Here is a 20,286-nt window from a genome sequence, read left to right on the forward strand (position 1 = left end):
TCAATACAGTGCTGAAGGCATGGATTCATAAAAACTACCTTGATCTTGGATCAATCAGAATTGAACTCAATGAACATAATCAGCTTCTTGACAACAGAGAACTATATCTTTTTTTCCTGAGCAGAAGAATGTGTATCATCATTGCACCTGTTCTTTGCTTTTCACCAGAAAGACACAAGACCCATGATGCTGGGAATTTTCTACCCCACAGCATAGGAGGTTCTCTGGGAAATAACCAAAATAATACTATAGTTTGCTGCGCTGGGCACTGAGTCAGTCATGTCTGAGGAAAATCATGGAAAAAAAAGAATGAAAGTCATAGAACCTATAACTGAGTTTAGAAAATTTTTCATTACTTCTGCAACATAGACCTGATTTGAAGGAGTCTTTTGCCTTTGTTCAAAAAGACCAGGGCCCTCATAGAGAAAAGAGATCATTTCAGTTTAAGTTTGATTAGCCCTTTCAGTGGTTTTAGTGGGGTTCCTATCAATTCAAGGTTCCCTCCACCACAATTTTGACAGACATTTGACAGTGACATCTACCTGAGAATTCTTATATAGCTCTGAGACTTTTTGTCTAGGAGCCAGGTTGTGTAAGAATCAAGTGTATGCAAAGGCATAATATTTCTACTTTTTTTTAACATCTCTCCTATAGGTTCCCTTCTTTCATCTGACTTTTCTCAAATTGTGCTTCCCTCATCCCATTCCTCATTTGTTGCCATAGACTTTTGTTTGCAATCCCCATCTCAGATCTTTTACTGGACTGGCCCCATTCTCCACTTAGCTGTCAAATTATTCTTTCTAAAGCGAAAATCCATCCACATCACCTTTCTGTTCAATATATTATACTGGCTATCTATCATTTCCAAAATCAAAAATAAAATAATTTGATGTTAAAAATCCTTCATAATATGGTTCCCTCCTATTTTTTGAAAGGCAAATGGGGTTAAGTGGCTTGCCCAAGGCCACACAGCTAGGTAATTATCCCTCCTACTTTTTTAGTCTCCTCTCACTTTATACTCCCTACAGGCTGTGATGCAGTGACTCTGGCCTCCTTTTTTCCCCCTTTCATTAAATGCTTCATCTATAGATTGGACATCTTAACTGTATGAACTCCATGCTTGGATTTCTTTCCTTTCTCATCTCTATCCATCAGAGTCCTTGGTTTTCTCCAAGTCTTATCTAAATTTTCTTTTTCTTCCTCCCTCCCTCCTTCCTTCCCACTTTTTTCCCTCCCTCCCTTCCTCTCTCCCACTTCCTCTCTCCCTTCTTTTTGTTCTTCCCCCTCCTTCCCTCCCTTTATCATGCCCTCTTTCCTTCCTTTACTGCTTCCCTCCTTCCTTCCTTCCCTCACTCCTTTCTTCCTTCCCTCTCTCCCTCCCTCCCTCACTCCTTCCTTTTCCTTCTTCCTTCCTTCTTTCCATTCTTTTCCTTTTGTCCTTTCCTCCTCCTCCTCCATCTTGTCCTCCTTCCTTGCCTCCTTTCCTTACCTCTTCCCTTCCTCCCTCCTTTCTTTACTTTAATTACTGACTTTAATTAACTTTTGTATAGAATTGAAATCAATTCTTAGAATGGAAGAAGGGGTAACAGAGCTCAGAGGTAAAAGGAAAAACTCTGGAAAGAAAGGAAATGAAAACCTCTCATTGTCTGAGGTCAATTATTGACATGTGGTAGCTGCAGAGGTATAAAGGGACTGCCTGCCTTCACAATTTGCACAAATTGTTATTTTTGGTACTTCTCCAGTTTTCTTTGGAGTTTCATCAACTTACTACTTTTCATTCTTATTGTAGACCACCCAAACTTGAGGTGATTTTTAGAACTGAAACAAACTTATGTTGGGGTAGTGAGGTACATTGAAAGGAAGTTTGGACTTGGCAACAAAGGGTTTTGGTTTTTTTTTCAGATCTGAATCTTAGATCCTGTATAACTTTAGAAAAAAAAACCACTTCATTTTTCCTCTCTGGAGCTCAGTATCTCCTTTAGCATAACAGAAAGAGAGAGACATATATTTAGCAAATTCCAGCTTATAATATTGTCACGGAAGCATAATGGCTACTGTGTGTTTTGGACCAGTGACTTAATTTGGTCTCCTTGCTATTTCTCAAACAAGGAACACCATCTCCTGACTTTGGGCTCATTGGCTATCCCCAATTCCTGGAATACTCTCCCTCCTTATCTCCTCCAAGATTCTCTGTCCCAGTTAAATTTTAACTTTTTCAGGAAGCCCTTCCTGGTCCCATTAAATTTAGTGCATTTTCTCTATTGATTATTTCAAATTTATCCAAGATGTAATAGGTATGGAGGTAGTTGTTTGCATGGTTTCCCCCATCAGATTGAGTTGCTTAAGGGCAGGAACTCTTGTTTCTTTATTTCCAGTGATTAATATATATAGCCTAGTTGATAGTAGTAACAAGTACTTATAGACACAGTCTTTGATATTCAATGTGCCCATAAGCAAAATGGGGATAATAAGAAACACCTTCCTCATAGCCAGGTGATGAAGATCATTTAAAATCATTCTTATAAAACTACTTGCAAATCTTTACACAAATATACATATGAATAATTATTACTATGTCATGAAATGAAGGGGTTGAAGTAGATGCCATATCTGTTTCATCGCAATTCAAAATTTGTGATTGTTTCAATTTAGTGACCTCTATTTCAGTGTCATTCCTCAGTTCTGTTTCCAAATTACTTACCATTACTTTGTCTATAGTATCCATTTTCCTAAATTAAATTCTTTTCTGTATCCCCTCTTTAATAATATGAGGTTGAACATGTGATTCAATTAATCATTTTCCAGGAGAGTTTTTCCATAATGATAACACCTAATCATTTGATCACTACATAATCAGTCACCAAATCATCAGATCAACTGTGCTCAGATTCAATCGACTCTTCCTTAATCATCAAGTTGTTTCAAGTATGACATATAGCTATGGTTCTAACTTTTCATGTTTAATCAAGATCTCAAGTGAAACATCACATTCAAATTAAAAAATAGAAAATTAGATCCTAAGTATAACAAGATAACATAAAAATGAATTAATTTTCTATAAAGTTTCTTTACTGCATCTCTGTCAAAAGAAAATGTAATAAGTATATTTCTTTTTATTAAAATATTATTTTAAAACATAAATATAAGATTAAAAAAACTTAAATTGCTGCAAAACACAATGGTTCAACATTAACATTCTTATATGTTCTCTACTTTGAAAAGAAAATTATGTATATTATTAAAAGAAATTTCTGGTTGAAATAAAAACTAAGAATGGATAGCAGACTGCAAAACCCACTTTAGCTTCAACTTTTTCTTAAGCATCTATAAAGTATAAGGACTTGGAACACTTACATACAATGAGATAATCCTAGAAATTTAAACTAATTTTCTCATCTATAGAAATAATGACCTATATACCGTAAACAAGTGAACAGACTGTGTTATGAATATTTAAAATGCTTTACAGTAGTTCAAAGTTTAAAGAATCAAGGAATTATCCTTAATGAGAAGTCAGATTCTCACTCTCATAATTCTTAGTGTGTCACCAGTACTATAATATAACTATAGTTTGTTATATCTTGTTGATATTGTAATATTCTGTATTTAAACAAAATCTAACCTTTTAAAAGATTTATACCTTAAAGGATGCTTATCTTTATTTCATGTTTAATCCTAATATTATAACACAAATACATGTATATACATGTATATATATATATATATATATATGTGTGTGTGTGTGTGTGTGTGTGTGTGTGTTTCATTTTTTTTAGGTTTTCATAAGTCAAACGGGGTTAAATGGCTTGCCCAAGGCCACACAGCTAGGTAATTATTAAGTGTCTGAGATCAGATTTGAACCCAGGCACTCCTGACTCCAGGGCAGGTGCTTTATCCACTGCCACCTAGCCGCCCCCCCCACTTCATTCTTAATAAAAGAAACTGAAAATTTATTTGAACAGCTGTTTTAGCAAAAATCTCAGCTATTAAAAATAAAATTCAAACTAGTTTGAAAAATATTCTTTTTCAAATAAGGAAATGCTGCTTGGGTTTAGGATGCATGTTTATTTATATGTTAAAAATAAATCTATTTCATGAAACAGTATAAAACTATGCATGTATTTATAATTGTTAAATTTGTTTTTTGACATTAAACTTGAGATTTAGCCAACTAAGTTCAATTCCATCAAATAAGTTCAACTCTACCAATTCCATAATGATGGACAAATACATTCCTTTCTCAGGACAAACACCATCAAAATTAAAAGTATTAAACAAAACATTTCCTAAGAACATAATATAACATAATATAACATAAATTATAGGAAAATGATAGTTTAAGAATATAATTTTTGATGGATGAGTGAATCAAGTTATTAATTGGAGAATTTCTTGTGAAGAACATGCTTCATCCCATCAAGTGGTGGTGTGAGAATTTTTTTTAAATACTTGTTTTTTAGAACATGGGTTAAACTTTGTTTTGTTCATGCTTTGTCCCTGAAAACAACTTTACCTTTATACATTTAATAATTGACTGCTATGATGTGGTTTATAAACTGGAAGCTTTCCATGAAAGTTATTTCCCTTCCTGACTGGTCTTCATATTACCCTTCCTCCTCATTCTTCTTCCTCTTCTTAACAAAATAAAAGAAAGCATGAATTATGTATGACAAAATTAATCTTGAAACATTTTGAATAAATGGTAAAAATCTCTCCTTGCCTTCTGGAACCACAATAAACTTTAAAAGGACACTGAAATTAGTGCTAATGATAATATAGTATTAAGTCATGAAACAGACAAATAATCAAGTGAGTCAATATTATATTCCTAGTAAAATGGAATATATGACTTTTTTCAATCTTTTGCCTAGCAAACTACATGTAAATATTTGAAGTACTAGCATAATCAGTATAGCTATGTTATGATATAGTATGTTGTATTTTGCATATTTTGCATACAACAGCTTTAATATGGCTCTCACTATAGCTTTAAGAGGGAATAGAAACAATATATTGGGAGTCTTTCTGGGAACACTATTAGTTATGATGGCAAGTGAAAAAATTGTTAAAAGACAGAAAGGACTAATAGAACTTCTTTCCTGAGAGAATAACTTTAAACTCTTATCTTATAAAGAAACATTAGAGAAAAGAAGCTTTTATATTTTTTTTAGTGTTTTTTTTTTTGCAAGGCAGATGGTGTTAAGTGGCTTGCCAAAGGCCACACAGCTAGCCAATTATTAAATGTCTGAGACTGGATTTGAACCCAGGTACTCCTGACTCCAAGGCCTGTGCTTTATCCACTACGCCACCTAGCCGCCACTGAAAAGAGGCTTTTAAATAGGCATACTGAGAGAGTTTGTCTTACCAGGATTGAAAAGAAATCATAAATAGCAATGATTAGTGGTAATACTGGATGTAATTCTCTCACAGCTAATTCATTGTGCTTAATTATGTAATTTTATTGTTTATTTTATTTTTAATAAATTATAAACAGGATCTTAGAGTTTTGATATAGTGAGGAAAAGCAAAAGCATATAGTAAAGAGATTTCTCCTTTTTATTTAATAAATATTTTGTAAATTAGAGTAAGGGTTCAGAAATAAGAGATATTTCAATTTGATTATTTATTGAAAAGACATAAGAACAGACTGAATCTTGGATGACACTGAATAAAGAATTGAAACAAATAACAAATTGAGAGGTAGAGATTTAGTACGATTGACAATTTGTGATTCCATCAGTATAAACTATAAATGAGGGATATTGTTCCCCCGGATCTGTAACATGTTTTGTGCAGGTTCATCTAGGATTTGAATGTTGGACCATTCCATAAAACCATGTATCTGCAATGAATTAGCAGAAATCATATTAAACTGATTATCCTGGCAATCAATTTTGCTTTCAGGGGTCATGAAGGAACACTAGTCATTCAAAGGCCAAGATATAGGAATAAATGGTTTGGCCATGTCCTTTGAAGGACTGGAATGAACCCATGGTATTTCTGACTGAACTTTGGTTAGTTGTTTTTAGACAGGGTCTGGGAGGAAGTTTTGATCAAAATGAGTGATCACCTCTGTAGCAGATACAATTAAGATGAATCACTTCAAGAAAAGCATAACTTTTAATTATTAAAAGAAAAAGTATGAATAAAAGACAATATATTCATACAGATTACAATAAGGAATATACAATGTGTAGAATTTGTAAATATATATATATATATATATATATATTTGTACAAAAGATGTGAAAGTAGAAAAAGTATACCTTTTTGATATATCTGGTATTATGATTTACTTGAATCTCTATATCTGTGTCAAACTAAGACTACTTTGATACCCAGGCTTCTTATCAAGGCTGAAATGTGTTGTTTGGTCCCTCTTAATAGGTTGAGAATTCTAACACAATAATGAGCACCTGTGAGAGGGTCAGAGTTGATGCAAATGTTTTGGAGAGAACAGACATTCTTTATTTCTTTTTTAATTTCTTTTTAGGTTTTTGCAAGGCAAGGGAGTCAAGTGGCTTGCCCAAGGCCACACAGCTAGGTAATTATTAAGTGTCTGAGGCTGGATTTGAACGTAGGTACTCCTGACTTCAGGGCCAGTGCTCTATCCATTATGCCACCTAGCCATCCCATTTCTTTCTTTGATAGAGAAGCTCTGGGTTCCAAATTCTCCTTGAGACTGAAATTGGGTAGGAGAAACAAAAAGATTGCTGTGAACAAGTAGAGTAACTCAGCTTTTCATTATATCCATAATTTTCAAAAATACTCCCATGAGATTTTGGGGAATTGAATATGAATTAGACCTGTATCTTTATTGTGTAACATCTCATCTTGCTCCTATTTAAAAAGATCATTAATTTTTGTTTATTTTAACATTCTATGTTAACATTCTAACACTTAATTTGGTAAATGATGGGTTATGGACCAAATATGACCCACAGCTTGATTTTATGTGGTCTGTGAACTAAGAAGGGCTATAAAAATCATGATGGTTGGAGTTTGCTGATCCCTGATCTAACCTATAGCTTAACTATCCACTTGAATACTCACAGTTCATTATTAGTTATTGTATTTTTTGTAACCTGTATTTAGCGGGAAGGGACAAAGTCAGTGTACATAAGCTTGAAAGTATCCTTTCCACCTTAAGAGAGAACTGACAGTAAAGTGTATGTTTGTTCTAAGCCAACTGTATAACTGAAAATATCAATATTTATGGAAAGGGATTTAATTTTTACCTAAGGCTAGTACTCTGAAAACTTCTGAGTATTTTTTGCTTGTTTTTGTTTGTTTGTTTGTTTTTATGGGGAGCAGATAGGTATTTGCCCCTGATACTCTGAGGAAAACACAGAGGCCAGTCTCTTGGTCTCTTATTCTGTTCACCTCAAGGCAAGAATCACAATCTTCCATGGAGAGGATTGGAAAAGATTCCAGAGAAAGATAGTAAGACTTCCCCTTCAAGATGCCTATCTATATGTTTAGATATTCCATTTGGATATAAATAAACAGTGTTGTCATCTTATATAATTGCTTCTTATAATTTCAGGGATACCCGGATTTTGAAATAAATACCGTCCCTAAACAAAACCTTTAGTGGGGCGGCTAGGTGCCGCAGTGGATAGGACACTGGTCCTGGAGTCAGGAGTACCTGGGTTCAAATTTAGCCTCAGATACTTAATAATTACCTAGCTGTGTGACCTTGGGCAAGCCACTTAACCCCATTTGCCTTGCAGAAACCTAAAAAAAGATCCCAAAGACTTTAGGGTATCCCCAAATCAGTAACTTCTTAGTTTAGCTAAAATATACTCTATTATTAGACTTTGACAATCTAGTAACTTAGTTATTATTTTCTTGTCTTATTCTCCTGTAATTAAATATTTGTTCTATAGGAGCTAGATGGAACACTGTATAGAGCACTAGCCTTGGAATCAGGACAGGAGTTTGAATCTATCCTCAGACATTTACTAGCTGTGTGACCTTGGGCAAGTCATTTAAACCTGACTGCCTCAAATCCAGTGCCATTTCCAGTTGTCCTGATTCATGTCTGGCAACTGGACCCAGATGGCTCTGGAGGAGAAAGTGAGGCTGGTGACTTAGCCCAGCTCCCCTTCGCTCAAGTTCAATTCACATGCTTGTCAGGGCAACACCTCCCTGATGTCATGGTGTTCTTTGAGAATGAAGGACAAGGATTAATCAATTAATTAATTAATTGATTTTTTCTAGAATTCAAGTTTCTACTAATTGGACATCCTGACTAAGCTCTCCTTACATTTGGGAACCCCAAACTCCCAGTAAATTGGTATCTTAGAGTGGATGTCAGACTTTGCTGAGAGCCCACCTCGTTTATACCTCCCTCTAACACTTTCAGTTTAAGATTGTCTTTTGATCCTTTTTAAGAAATTGGACCTTTAACTGATCTAAATACATTAATCTCATAGGACTATTTTTAAACTCCTGTATGTCCATTCCTCAAACAATGAACTTCCCCAGTCATATCATTTTATTCTGAGCAACTGACCTTTCCCCCCATACTGGATTTTCTTTGACATTAAGTCCTTCTCTTCCCTGTGCTTCTACTGCTCTAGGAACCACACAGTCCTGATTCCAGAGTAAACTCAGTTTAGCAGTTCCTAAATTGACTGGTAATTGACTTTCCCACTGAAGAACTTGAAGTTTGAAATTCATACCAGACCATGGTACTTAAATAATAAAATACTAATAATAATGTTGATAATAATATCAATAATAATAATAAATAACTGCTAGCATTTTTATGGTACTTTAAAATAGCAAAGTTATTTTTCTCATAACCATACTGGGACACAGGTGCTTTGATTAGCCTCATCTTATAAACTAGGAAACACACTGAAAGAGGTAAATGACTGGTTCAGCTTGACATAGCTGTTAAATTTTTTGTGGCAAGATTTAAATTCATATATTCCCAACTTCTGGTTCTGAGTTCTATCCTTTGCATCACCTAACTGCTTCTATTTTAGGTGTCTAAAAATACAGTGCTCACTACATTTTTTAGTTAATAGTGTTTTTAAATTCCTGGAAAGATAATTTTCAACATTCATTTTTTTGTTAGATTATTGAGTTCCAATTTTTTCTCCTTTCCTTTCTCCTTTTCCAATAGAGAAAGTAATTTGATATTTTGTATATGTATACATATACAATATTGTTAAACAAATTTCCATATTAGTCATATTGTGGAAGATGAATTAGAACAAAGGGGAAAAATAAGAAAGAAAAAATTTTAAAAAGTGAAAATAGTATACTTTGATCTTCCTTCTCACTCTATAGTTTTTCCTCTGGATGTGGATGGTATTTTCCATTACAATTCTTTAATTACTTACTCTGTTGCTGAGAAGAGCTACATTTATCATAGTTGATCATCACACAATCTTACATGTTAATGTGTACAATGTGCTCCTGGTTCTGCTCATTTCCCTTAGCATCAGTCCATGTAAATCTTTTCAGGTTTTTCTGAAATCTTCCTGTTCATTATTTCTTATAGAACAATAGTATTCAATTTCATTCATATACTTCAATTTGCTCAACCATTCCCCAATTGATGAGTATCCCTTCACTTTCCAATTCTTCATTATCACAACAAGTTGCTATAAATATTCTTATACAACTATGTCTCCTTTTACAGCCAATTTTTGGTCAAAAGTTATGAGCTAATCAGCTCTGTAGCTTAATTCAGGAGAGCAGTTTATTAGTCACAGTTCTGAAAACTGAACAAATTCTGTCCATGGTCTAGAAAAATTAACCCTTTATCTGTCCAAGAATCTGTGCTTTTAACCCAGTGATGGTGGTGACCTTATTTTCCCATAAATGCCATTTGTTCAATCAAATAAGACTCATCAAACTCTTGATTATATCTCTTTCCTATAGCCATATTTCACTTTATAATTTACTTATATTTTCCTGGTTCCTCATTTTAAATCAGACTTTTCCTAACTGGGAAGACAAAAGGACAGGGCAAAAGTTAGCTCTTCAAAACTTAGTTTTCTTATATAGACTGACTTTTACAATACTTTTTTTGGTAAAATGAGTCCTCTTTTTAAAAATAATATGATATATTTTGATAAAATATATCACTATTTAAAATGCTGCATAAAAACTAGGTAATGACAAAGGAAAACCTGTTTCTTAAAGAGACTAGGATTCTTAAATATGATTTATGTATTATTTTAGAATCACACTGGGTTTCTTTGGTCACACATATCTGGAGACTTAACAGAAGACAATAGGAATATTAAATCAAATGCGTAATAATTTGCTTTTTCCCCTCCAGAAGACATGATTTACATAAAAGAGGTAAAGCTGTTTAGCAAAATGTGGTTGTGTTTATTGCTTTCTTCAATGATATATATGCTATTTTAATTTATAGTTTATGCAATGAAATTCATGAAAACTATTGCTAAGTTGCCCCAGCAACCTTAACTATGCCTACAAAAAATAAACATCATGAAAGCATGGAGTGAGGTAGGGTGATAGAGCAGTTTTATATTGGGATAGAATAATAGGAAGCATTCAATAGGCAGATTTAATATGAAAGGAAAAGTAAAGAAGGAAAAGCTAAGACTGCAGAAGGTTAAGACTAGCCTCCTTTTCATAATAAACATTAATAATAGAAATCCCACCTGTAGGCCAAATCATTCCACTCTGAATGTGGTCGGTGTGACACCCAGCCATTACCTCTGATACTGTCTTGGATAACATATGAATAGCTATTTTAATCATATTTTTAACAGCACAACATTCATTGTGTGAACAATTTAGGATGTTCATCAATATAGAATGTTTTCACATTTTTGAAAAACAAAAGAAAAAAGGTATAATGTATGTATACGTATATGTGTATCATTCATATACACATACATACATACACAGAAAACTACCATCACCACCTATAGAAAGCAGGCAGATATAGTAGGATACGAGAAGGCATAATTGCATGCTTTGATATTTATGATGAAAGACCTGAGCTGAAAGAAAAATGACAAAAATGCTATCTTAGCCCTTTATGAAACAAAGAAAACCTGAAGGTCGTGCAATAGTAATTTTCATCATTCCTTCCAAAGCCTTGGCAAGCTTTGAAAATTCATATGTAATAGCAGCTAGATTTTCTAAGTGAAAATACTTTGAAATCATCTTGGGATACATAGTCTATAAAAGAAACCTTCATTTTTCAACCATAAGGAAAGTGAAATTATATTACAGAGCATTAAATTGACTCCATTTTAAATTGTTGTATTGTCTTAGCTGCAGAAAATCTTGCAATGCTTCTTAAATTTTTTTTTAAGAAGGAACATTTGATTTAAAAATCAAGGGCCACTTTCTCCAAGTAAGATTTATTTGCTTCACAAGTATGAATATATTCAACTAAATATCCTGAAAGATGTTTACAAATAGAATTATTTAACATAGAATCATAACTCAAGTATCTTGAAAAATATTTGAACAAAAAAATTCCATTAGAGAAGATACTCAGAATATATAAATGTCATGTTATGCTTTGTGATTCAAAGTAAAATATAATGAGAAAGGTTTCAAAATATTTTTAAAAGATGCTTAATGTTTATCACATTGAACTGATTTTCAAAAGAGATGGAATTTTTTTACTTTCTAGTAAGCCTCTCTCTCTCTCTCTCTCTCTCTCTCTCTCTTGTTTCATGCATTTTCATTGAAAAATGTTGTGCTCTTTTTCCCCAGCCTATTTTACTATTTTGACCAGAATTTAGTTCCAATATGCCTACCAACCTTGTGTTGTCCAATTAGAGCAAAATGCAAATAAAGTGATCTCATGGAACAAAAGATCTAATTAACTGGGAGAGCTCAATCTGGATGTCTGACTAAAACAATGCTTCACTTAGAGAGAGACAGTCTTAACTCTCTCTTTTGTTCCTTTTAATCTCATTCTCTATATATGCTTGGTTTTTCCTTGTTCATTCTCTCTCAGCAGGACTACTTGCTCTTTGTCTGGAATTCATTCAGAATTACATAGAAAGTAAAAATAAATCAGTAATTTCTTATTTTATTTCTTTACTCCTGTTCTGTCAAACTTCCTTCCTCAATGTAGATTGCTATTATCTAGAAACAAATCGGATATTTTTTTAAAAATAGAGTTCTGTTGGGAACATAAGGAGAATTTGTGGGGATAAGGACAAATTATTCTCACTTTCCTGAAGACTGCTTTGTGAAGGGGTCCAAAACATCTGGACAGTATACTGACTTCCCTGAAACATCTGTTTTCTTTTGTCCATTATTCTTATAAAAGTGCCATACTTAAGACTCAGTTTTCTAAAAAGTTCTTTCCCTCTACTCTTGCATGGATATTTGACTTTTTATTATAATTTCTTTCAGGAGGTGCATATTTTTTAAAAGAAAAGTTAAAAATAGTTAAATTCACCTGAGGTATCACCTGTTTCAAAATGCAGAAATAGATACTCTTAGTAAGGCACTGAAAGTCACTTACTCTAGATTGAACAACTGTCTACAATAAAATAATTTTAAAACTGCCAAGTAGAGAAACATGTGCTATAGTATTAAGAATCAAGCAGGAAGCTAAATCTTTAAATTCACTGGCATTTTGTAACCCTAAAGGAAATATTTCTGAGGCCAGCTCTACACAATGACAAAACAAGTCGATTAGATCAATTCAGTTAAACTACTGGTCATTTCAGTGAAAAAAAAAATCAATCAAGCCAGTTAGCTAAGGTTGTGCCTACATGACAACTCAAAAATATTTTGGAAATGAAAGAAAAAAAATGATTTTGTACTAGTTCAGGGGTACACAACGTTTTTGCCATTAGGATGCCTAAATGAGATTGATCAGTTTTCCTTCCTCTGGGATAGGTTTTTGTTCTTGCTTTTGATTAGTTTAGTAGCTGAGTTTTGAAAAGGGAATTGACAGCTATATAAATATAGTAATTGAACTTAAACTGCTTGGACCATTCCTTAGGCTTCATAACTGTCTCAAAAATCTGAAAAGAAGCTTCCTGCATTCTAAATCCAGTTTGTATTTACAGATAATTTCACCTGGTTCCCTTTCAAACACCCTCCATTCCAGGCAAACTTACGCCCTTACTGTTCCAATTACCTGAAATTCCATCTCTTGCCTCTATGCTATCAACAAGCATTAGTGAGGACCTACTTTGTGCCAGTCCCTCTGCTAGGTATTGAAAATACCAAAGCACAGCTAAAACAATCTCTGCCTCAAAGATCTTACCTTCTACAATCTGCTTAACACAGCCTTTCTTACTATCAAGACTGGAATACTCATCCTTTTCACCTATGCCTCTTGGAATCCTTTGACCACTTTAAAGTTCAAATCAATTATCATCTCCTATCATAGAGGAAAATTTGCCTTTATTCTATTTGTTAGTGCTGCAACTCTCCTCCTATTGCCCCCAGTGCTTTAATATAGAATGTTCAACTATCTATGCATACACAGTTGGTCTCCATTATTGAATATAAGCTCTCTGAGCAGAGGACCTGTTTTAATTTTTTTCCTTTGAATACTTAACCTTTAGGACCATAGCTGTTATTTAGTAAATACTTAATGAATATATGAATTGACTTTTTTACATGATAATTTACCCACAGCATTGTTGCCTTACCAAGAGAATAGTTACATTAATGTAGGGAAAGGCATCCCACAAAATGCTTGCCCAAAATATGGAAGCTAGTGACTATCAGTAATGCTTAGATTTATTGGTTCATCAATGAGTTGGTTCAATATCAACCTAATGATCACAATTTCTAGCAACAATAAGGGCTATAATACGTATCTTACACAAGGTTTGCAAAAATAGCAAATGTTACTAGTTTGATGCACAGAGCAACCATAAGAAGTTACTATTTTTTATTCTCACTTTACAGATGAAGAAACTAAGTTTCAGAGAATTTAAGTGACTTCTTCAGGGTCACAGAGCTGATAAGTATGTGAGGAAGGATTTGAACTGACTAAAAGTATCATGGATATGAACCAAACTTTCAGCTAATTCTTGAATGTAAAAGTTCCCTCTACCAATGTATTCAGCATGTTCTTAGCAACTTGCAGCCTTCAAAATGTTGCTTAGAGAATTGAGTGCTTGTGATTTGATCTTATTAATATTTCCCTAATAAAATTTCTCTCTTCAACTAAACCCAAAACAATTGTGATCAGACAATTGTAGAGCACAAGAAGACAATTCTGGGCGCATTATTGTTCATTTTAATAACACTTTTTAAAGGGCAATGGGAGCATCATCACATCAGATTGCTTATATTGAATTTAGATTACAACAAAATCTTCTCAAACTTTTTGAAAAGCAAACTCTGATCTACCTCCAACTCTCTTACCTGTTTCTACCCCAAGATATCAGATATGAATGTAACAACTAATGTTTGTTGAACTTATTTAAATCACAGTCAAATAACTGTTGAATACATCTGACTCTATAATATATTTAAGATATATTCTTTATTTTTCTTTATATCAGATTAATATTTATGATGCTTCATATTTCAAATTGTCTCCTTTTCATTTAAAATTTTTTCCTAAACTTACTCACTTTTGGGAAAGTTTTTCATTAAGTAAAGTGAAATCATGATGAGCTCTTTTCCCTCAAAAACAAATATCATTGTTGAATGAGAACTCAGTATCTGAATATGTATCTGCTGTTATTCTGTTCTGCTATTCAATAGATCTTTAGATTCTGTGCTAAGGGGGAACTAAGCCACTATGCTCTGAACCTCAGGGTCTATGACTTCTACATTTCATCCTGGGCATTTTCTGTCCTTCTTCCACCCTATTTATTGTTCCATTCACCATCCTTGTGACTTCCTTAACCATAACATCCCATCCTGGCAACCATTACCCTACATGTATGCCATCTTTCTCATTATACTTCAAAATTCTTGGGGGGCAAGTATTAGTTTACCTTTTTATCTTTTGTATACTTAGCAGTGCTTAATAGATGCTGTCTCATTTATTCATTTACCTATTTGCTGACTCATTTATTTATCTGTGTGATGTTATATTTAGGGTAAAATTGGATTTTTTTTCATTTTTTTCCAGTAGACAACTACCTATCTTTATGATAATAGAAGCTTATTTAACATTTTATTTTATGTTAATTTATTTTTAATTGATATACATGTTATGAAGGTTTTAAACAGTCATCCATATGCATATGTATATTTTTAAGTTAAACCCCTCCCCTCAGTGGCAGTCAGGTTAATACTGTATATACACATTTGTGTTAAGCATGTTTAACAGATTAGTCATTTTCAGTAGGAGAAATTAGGATTAAGGGAAAGAAAAAAAGATTTTAAAAAATTGAATGTAGTGTTCATCAGATTCTCAAGGATTTTGTTTTGTTTTGGGTAGAGATAGCATTGTCCTCTGGGTGGGGATAACACTGTTCACAGCCAGTCTATTAGGGTTGTCCCAGTTCTCTGAATAGCCAAGTGTAATTGCATCCATCAGGGTTGATCATCTCACAATATTGTTGTTAATGTGGACATCCTTCTCTTGGTTCTGCTCCCTTTGCTCAGCATCAGATCCTATAAGTCATTCCATGTTTATCTAGAGTCTGACCATTTATAGTTTCTTATAGAACCATACATAGTATTCCATAGTATTCTACCATAACTTGTTTAACTATTCCCCAATTGATAGACATTCCTTCAATTTCTAATTCTTTGTCACTATAAAAAGAGCTGGAGTGTTTTTCATGTTTTCTTCTGGATATAGACCTAAAATTGCAAAGGGTAGGAACAGTTTTACTGTTCTTTGGGCATAGTTCCATATTGTTCTCCAGAATGATCAGATCACTTCACAACTCTACCAGCAATGCATTAATGTTCCAGTCCACCCACAATCTTGCCAACATTGATCATTTTCTCTTTTTGTCATCTTAACCAATCTGGTAGGTGTGGGATAATACTTCACAGTTGTAATTTGTATTTCTCTAATCAATGATTTAGAGCATTTTCCATATGATTATATATAAATTTAATTTCTTCATTTGAAAACTCTCTATTCATATCATTTAACCTTTTATCAATTGGGGAATGACTTACAACCTTATAAATTTGAAGTTTCATATATATATATATATATATATATATATATATATATATATATATTTTAGAAGATGAGATCTTTGTCACTCCTAGTTGTGAAGATTGTTTTCCAGCTTTCTGCTTTCCTTATAATTTTGGCAGCACTGGGTTTATTATTAAAAGCTTTTAAAATTTAATATAGTCAAAATCATTCAGTTCAAAGATTATAATGTACTCTATTACTTATTTGGTCATAAATTACTCCCCTTTTCATAGTTCTGATAGAATATTTATTAGTCTATTAATTTACCTATGATGTCACCCTTTATGTCTAAATCCAGCACCCATTTTGACCTTATTTTGGTATAGGAAGTGAGATGTGGATCTATACCAATATTTTTTGCCATATTATATTCCAGTTTTACCAGGATTTTTGTCAAATAGTGAGTTCTTATTCCAGAAGTATTACCTTTGTTTTTTCCAAATAGTAGATTGCTGTTGTCATTTACTGTAACTTCTTTTGAGCCTATCCTAATCCACTGATCCATTACTCTGTGGATGTCTATCTTAACCAGTACCAGGCAGTTTTGATGACTACTGCTTTATAATACAGTTTTAGTTGAATTAGGCCACCTTCTTTTACATTTTTTTCCATCAGTTCCCTCACTATTCTTGACCTTTTGCTGCTCCAGCTGAATTTTGTTACTATTTTTCCTAGATCAGGAAAATAATTATGTGGTAGTTTGACTGGTATGGCATTGGATAATTAATTTAATTTGGATGTAATTGTCTTCATTATTTTATTAGCTTGACCTAAATATGAGCAATTGATATTTTTCCAGTTATTTAGATCAGACTTCGTTTGGGTGAGAAGTACTTTATTGTTGTATTCAAACAGTTTCTCAGTTTGTCTTGGGAGGTAGATTCCCAAGTATTTAATGTTGTTTACAGTTACTTTAAATGGAATTTCTCTTTCTATCTCTTACTCTTGGGCTTTGTTGCTTATATATAGAAATGATGATTTATGTGGGTTTATATTATATCCTCATATTTTGCTGAATTTATTTATTGTTTCAAGGGGTTTTTAGATGATTTTCTTAGGTTATCTAAGTATACCATCATATCATCTGTAAAGAGAAAAAGCTTTGCTTCCTTTTTCCCAATTCTGATTCCTTCAATTACTTTTTCTTCTCTTTTGCTGTAGCTAACATTTATAAAATTCTATTGAATAGTAATGATGATAATGGGGATCCTTGTTTCACCCCTGATCCTATTGGAAATGCTCTGAGTTTATACAATTACATATAATATTTGTTGATAGTTTAGATAGATATTACTTATTTATTATTTTAAGGAAAACTCATTTTATTCCTAAACTTTCTAGTGTTTTTAATAGGAATGGATGTTGTATTTTATCAAATGATTTTTCAGCATCTATTGAGATAATTTTATGTTTTCTATTGGTTTTGCAATTGATACATTCAATTATGTTCAGTGTTTTCCTAATATTGAACCATCCCTGCCTGCCTAGTATAAATCCTATCTGATTATGATGTATTATCCTAGTAATAACTTGCTGTCATTGATAAAATTTTATTTAAGGTTTTTGCATCAATGTTCATTAGGGATCAATCATTAGGTAGATTTATTTAACACTTTATAAAATCTATTATATATGTTTTCTCATTTGAGTCTCACAATGACTTTGCAAAGTAGGGTCTAGAGTTGTATTATCCCTGTCTTGTAAGCAAGGAATTTGAGTCTCCGAAAGGTGTCATGGATTCCATTGGTCCATCAGTATTAAATAATAAGGTAGGATTTGAATGCCAGTTTATCTGATTCAAATACAGCATTCTATTTGTTTTATCATATCATATCTCATATAACAACTATTCTAATTATTGAAATCAAGCTCTGATACACAGAACTGATGGTTTGTTGTCTATGTTTACCAGCTAGCATTTCTTTTTTTACATGGAAATAGACTTCATCTTTAATCTTGGCCAACCACACATATACATTAATACTCACGCAACTCAAAGGGCTCACATTCTAAAGTGGGAGACAACATATAAATAACTATGTACAACAAGATATATATAAGACATAAAGGAAAGATAATCTCAGAGTAATGGTACTAGGATCTCTGTAAGGTGGAAGGTATCCTGTTGAAAATGTGATTTGAGTGGTATTTTGAATATAACCATGAGTTGGAGGTGAGCAGGGAGAATGATAGACATGGGAAACAATCAGTTTAAACTGATGTCACCTTTATGGCCTTGAGAAATGTCTTGACCTTCCAAGTAGTTTCTGATTAATGCTTTCATAGAAAAGAATAAAGGATAACAAGAAGACTAATGTAAAAAGAATCAGGTTTGTAAAGGATTTGGTGTCAAAAAAGATGATTTTATATTTGATCCTGATTACAATAGGGAGCCATTGGAGTTTATTAAGTGAAGACTGTTGATATGACCAAAACCAAGCTGCACAAAGTCAGTTTGGCATATGAATGCAAGATGGATTTAAGTGAGGAGAAATTTGAGGCAGGGTAGATATATTAAAAGGCTATTGTAAAATTCCAGGTAGGAAGCAATGAGTCTTGGGGTCAGACCCATCATGGCAGAGTGAAGAAGACAGGAAATCCCAACAGCTCTCCTCCAGACAAGTCCAAATACCTCTAAATAACATCTCTAATTAAAGTTTAGTGTCAGAACCTATAGAAAGACTTGGAAGACAACTTGGAAGATCCATGGGAAAGGTATATTACACAAGGGTTAGAAAAGGTAGCAGTGTAATCCAGGCCATGCTGGTCACTGGAACAAACCAACTCCAGCTATACAGGAAGAACCCATGGGATATCTGGTCTCTGGAGGTGCCTGGGTCCCTGAGAGTGCCCAGTCCATGGTAGTGGGGGCAGTTTCCATACCTCTCAGCCCATAGATTTCCAAGGACAAATTGAAAGGTCAGTGGGAAAACCCTGCTACACCAGAGTGAAAGCAGAGCCCAGCCCAGTGAAGGCCTAAGCACAGCCCCAAGTGCAGCCCCATTCCCAGGAACCAGGACTGCTTTTGCCATTTAACCTAAACTGATTTTTAAGATGCTATTTTCTTCAGTACTTTTTTGTAATTTCTTCACTAAGCTTCTGACTGGCTTTCATAATTTTCCTGTGTGGCTCTCATTTCTCTTCCCAATTTTTCCTCTAACTTCATTACTTGATTTTCAAATTATTTTCTGAGTTCTTCCATAGTCTAAGATCAATTCATATTTTTCTTGGAGGTGTTGGATACTGAAGCTTTGACTTTGTTATCTTCTGACTGTGTATTTTGATCCTCCATGGGACCAAAGTAATTCTCTATGATCAGATTTTTTTTTCTTCTGTTGTTTTTTCATTTTCCAAGTCTATGACTTGATTTTAAGTCTTTCTTAAAGTGGGTTCTGCTACCAGGTTGGAAGATGAACTTTCCCAACCTTTTAAGGGTTTTTTGTGGTTGTTTTCAGGATACCCCTTAGGGTAGGCACTGACAACTCTCCTAACCTGTGCTCTGCACTGTGGATGACCACAAGCATTCCCCTCTGCCCTGGAGCTGTGAGGAGGATCCTTGCTCTACTATGGTAATAAAACTCCTTTGCCTGAGACAGGGCCCCAGACTGAGCCCTGGATCTGAGAATGGGCAAAGCAACAGAGTCCTATCTCAGAGATAGCAATCATTCTAAAATGATTCCCACATCAGTAGCCAGTTATTTCCTGCCTAGTCAAATTAATTTTTGTTATTTTTTGTGCTTCCAACTCTGATGAAAAATGTACTGACTTAAGGTTTCTGAGTAATCTATAGATACTTGATATCTTTCATGTTATTTCCAAAACTTAGTTTTTTGCCATCTTTTTCCATTTGCTTTAATTGTCTAAAATAAAGGTAGATATTAAGGTAGTTCAAAAAAAACTTATCAGGGCAGCTAGGTGGCATAGTTGATAGAGCACTGGACCTGGAGTCAAGAGAACCTGAGTTCAAATCCAGCCTCTGACACATAATAATTACCTAGCTGTGTGACCCTGGGCAAGTCACGACCCCATTGTCTTGCAAAAACCAAAAAAAGAAATCTTATTAAAACTTCATATAATTTATTTACTTAGAAAAATCCTATCAACAAACTTTGAAATATCTCTCACACTTACCTTATCCTCAGTTTCCTTTGTATCTGCTTTGAGTTGTTTCTTTTGCACAA

This window comes from Macrotis lagotis, chromosome X (assembly GCF_037893015.1).
Source record: "Macrotis lagotis isolate mMagLag1 chromosome X, bilby.v1.9.chrom.fasta, whole genome shotgun sequence".
Lineage (NCBI taxonomy): Eukaryota > Metazoa > Chordata > Mammalia > Peramelemorphia > Peramelidae > Macrotis > Macrotis lagotis.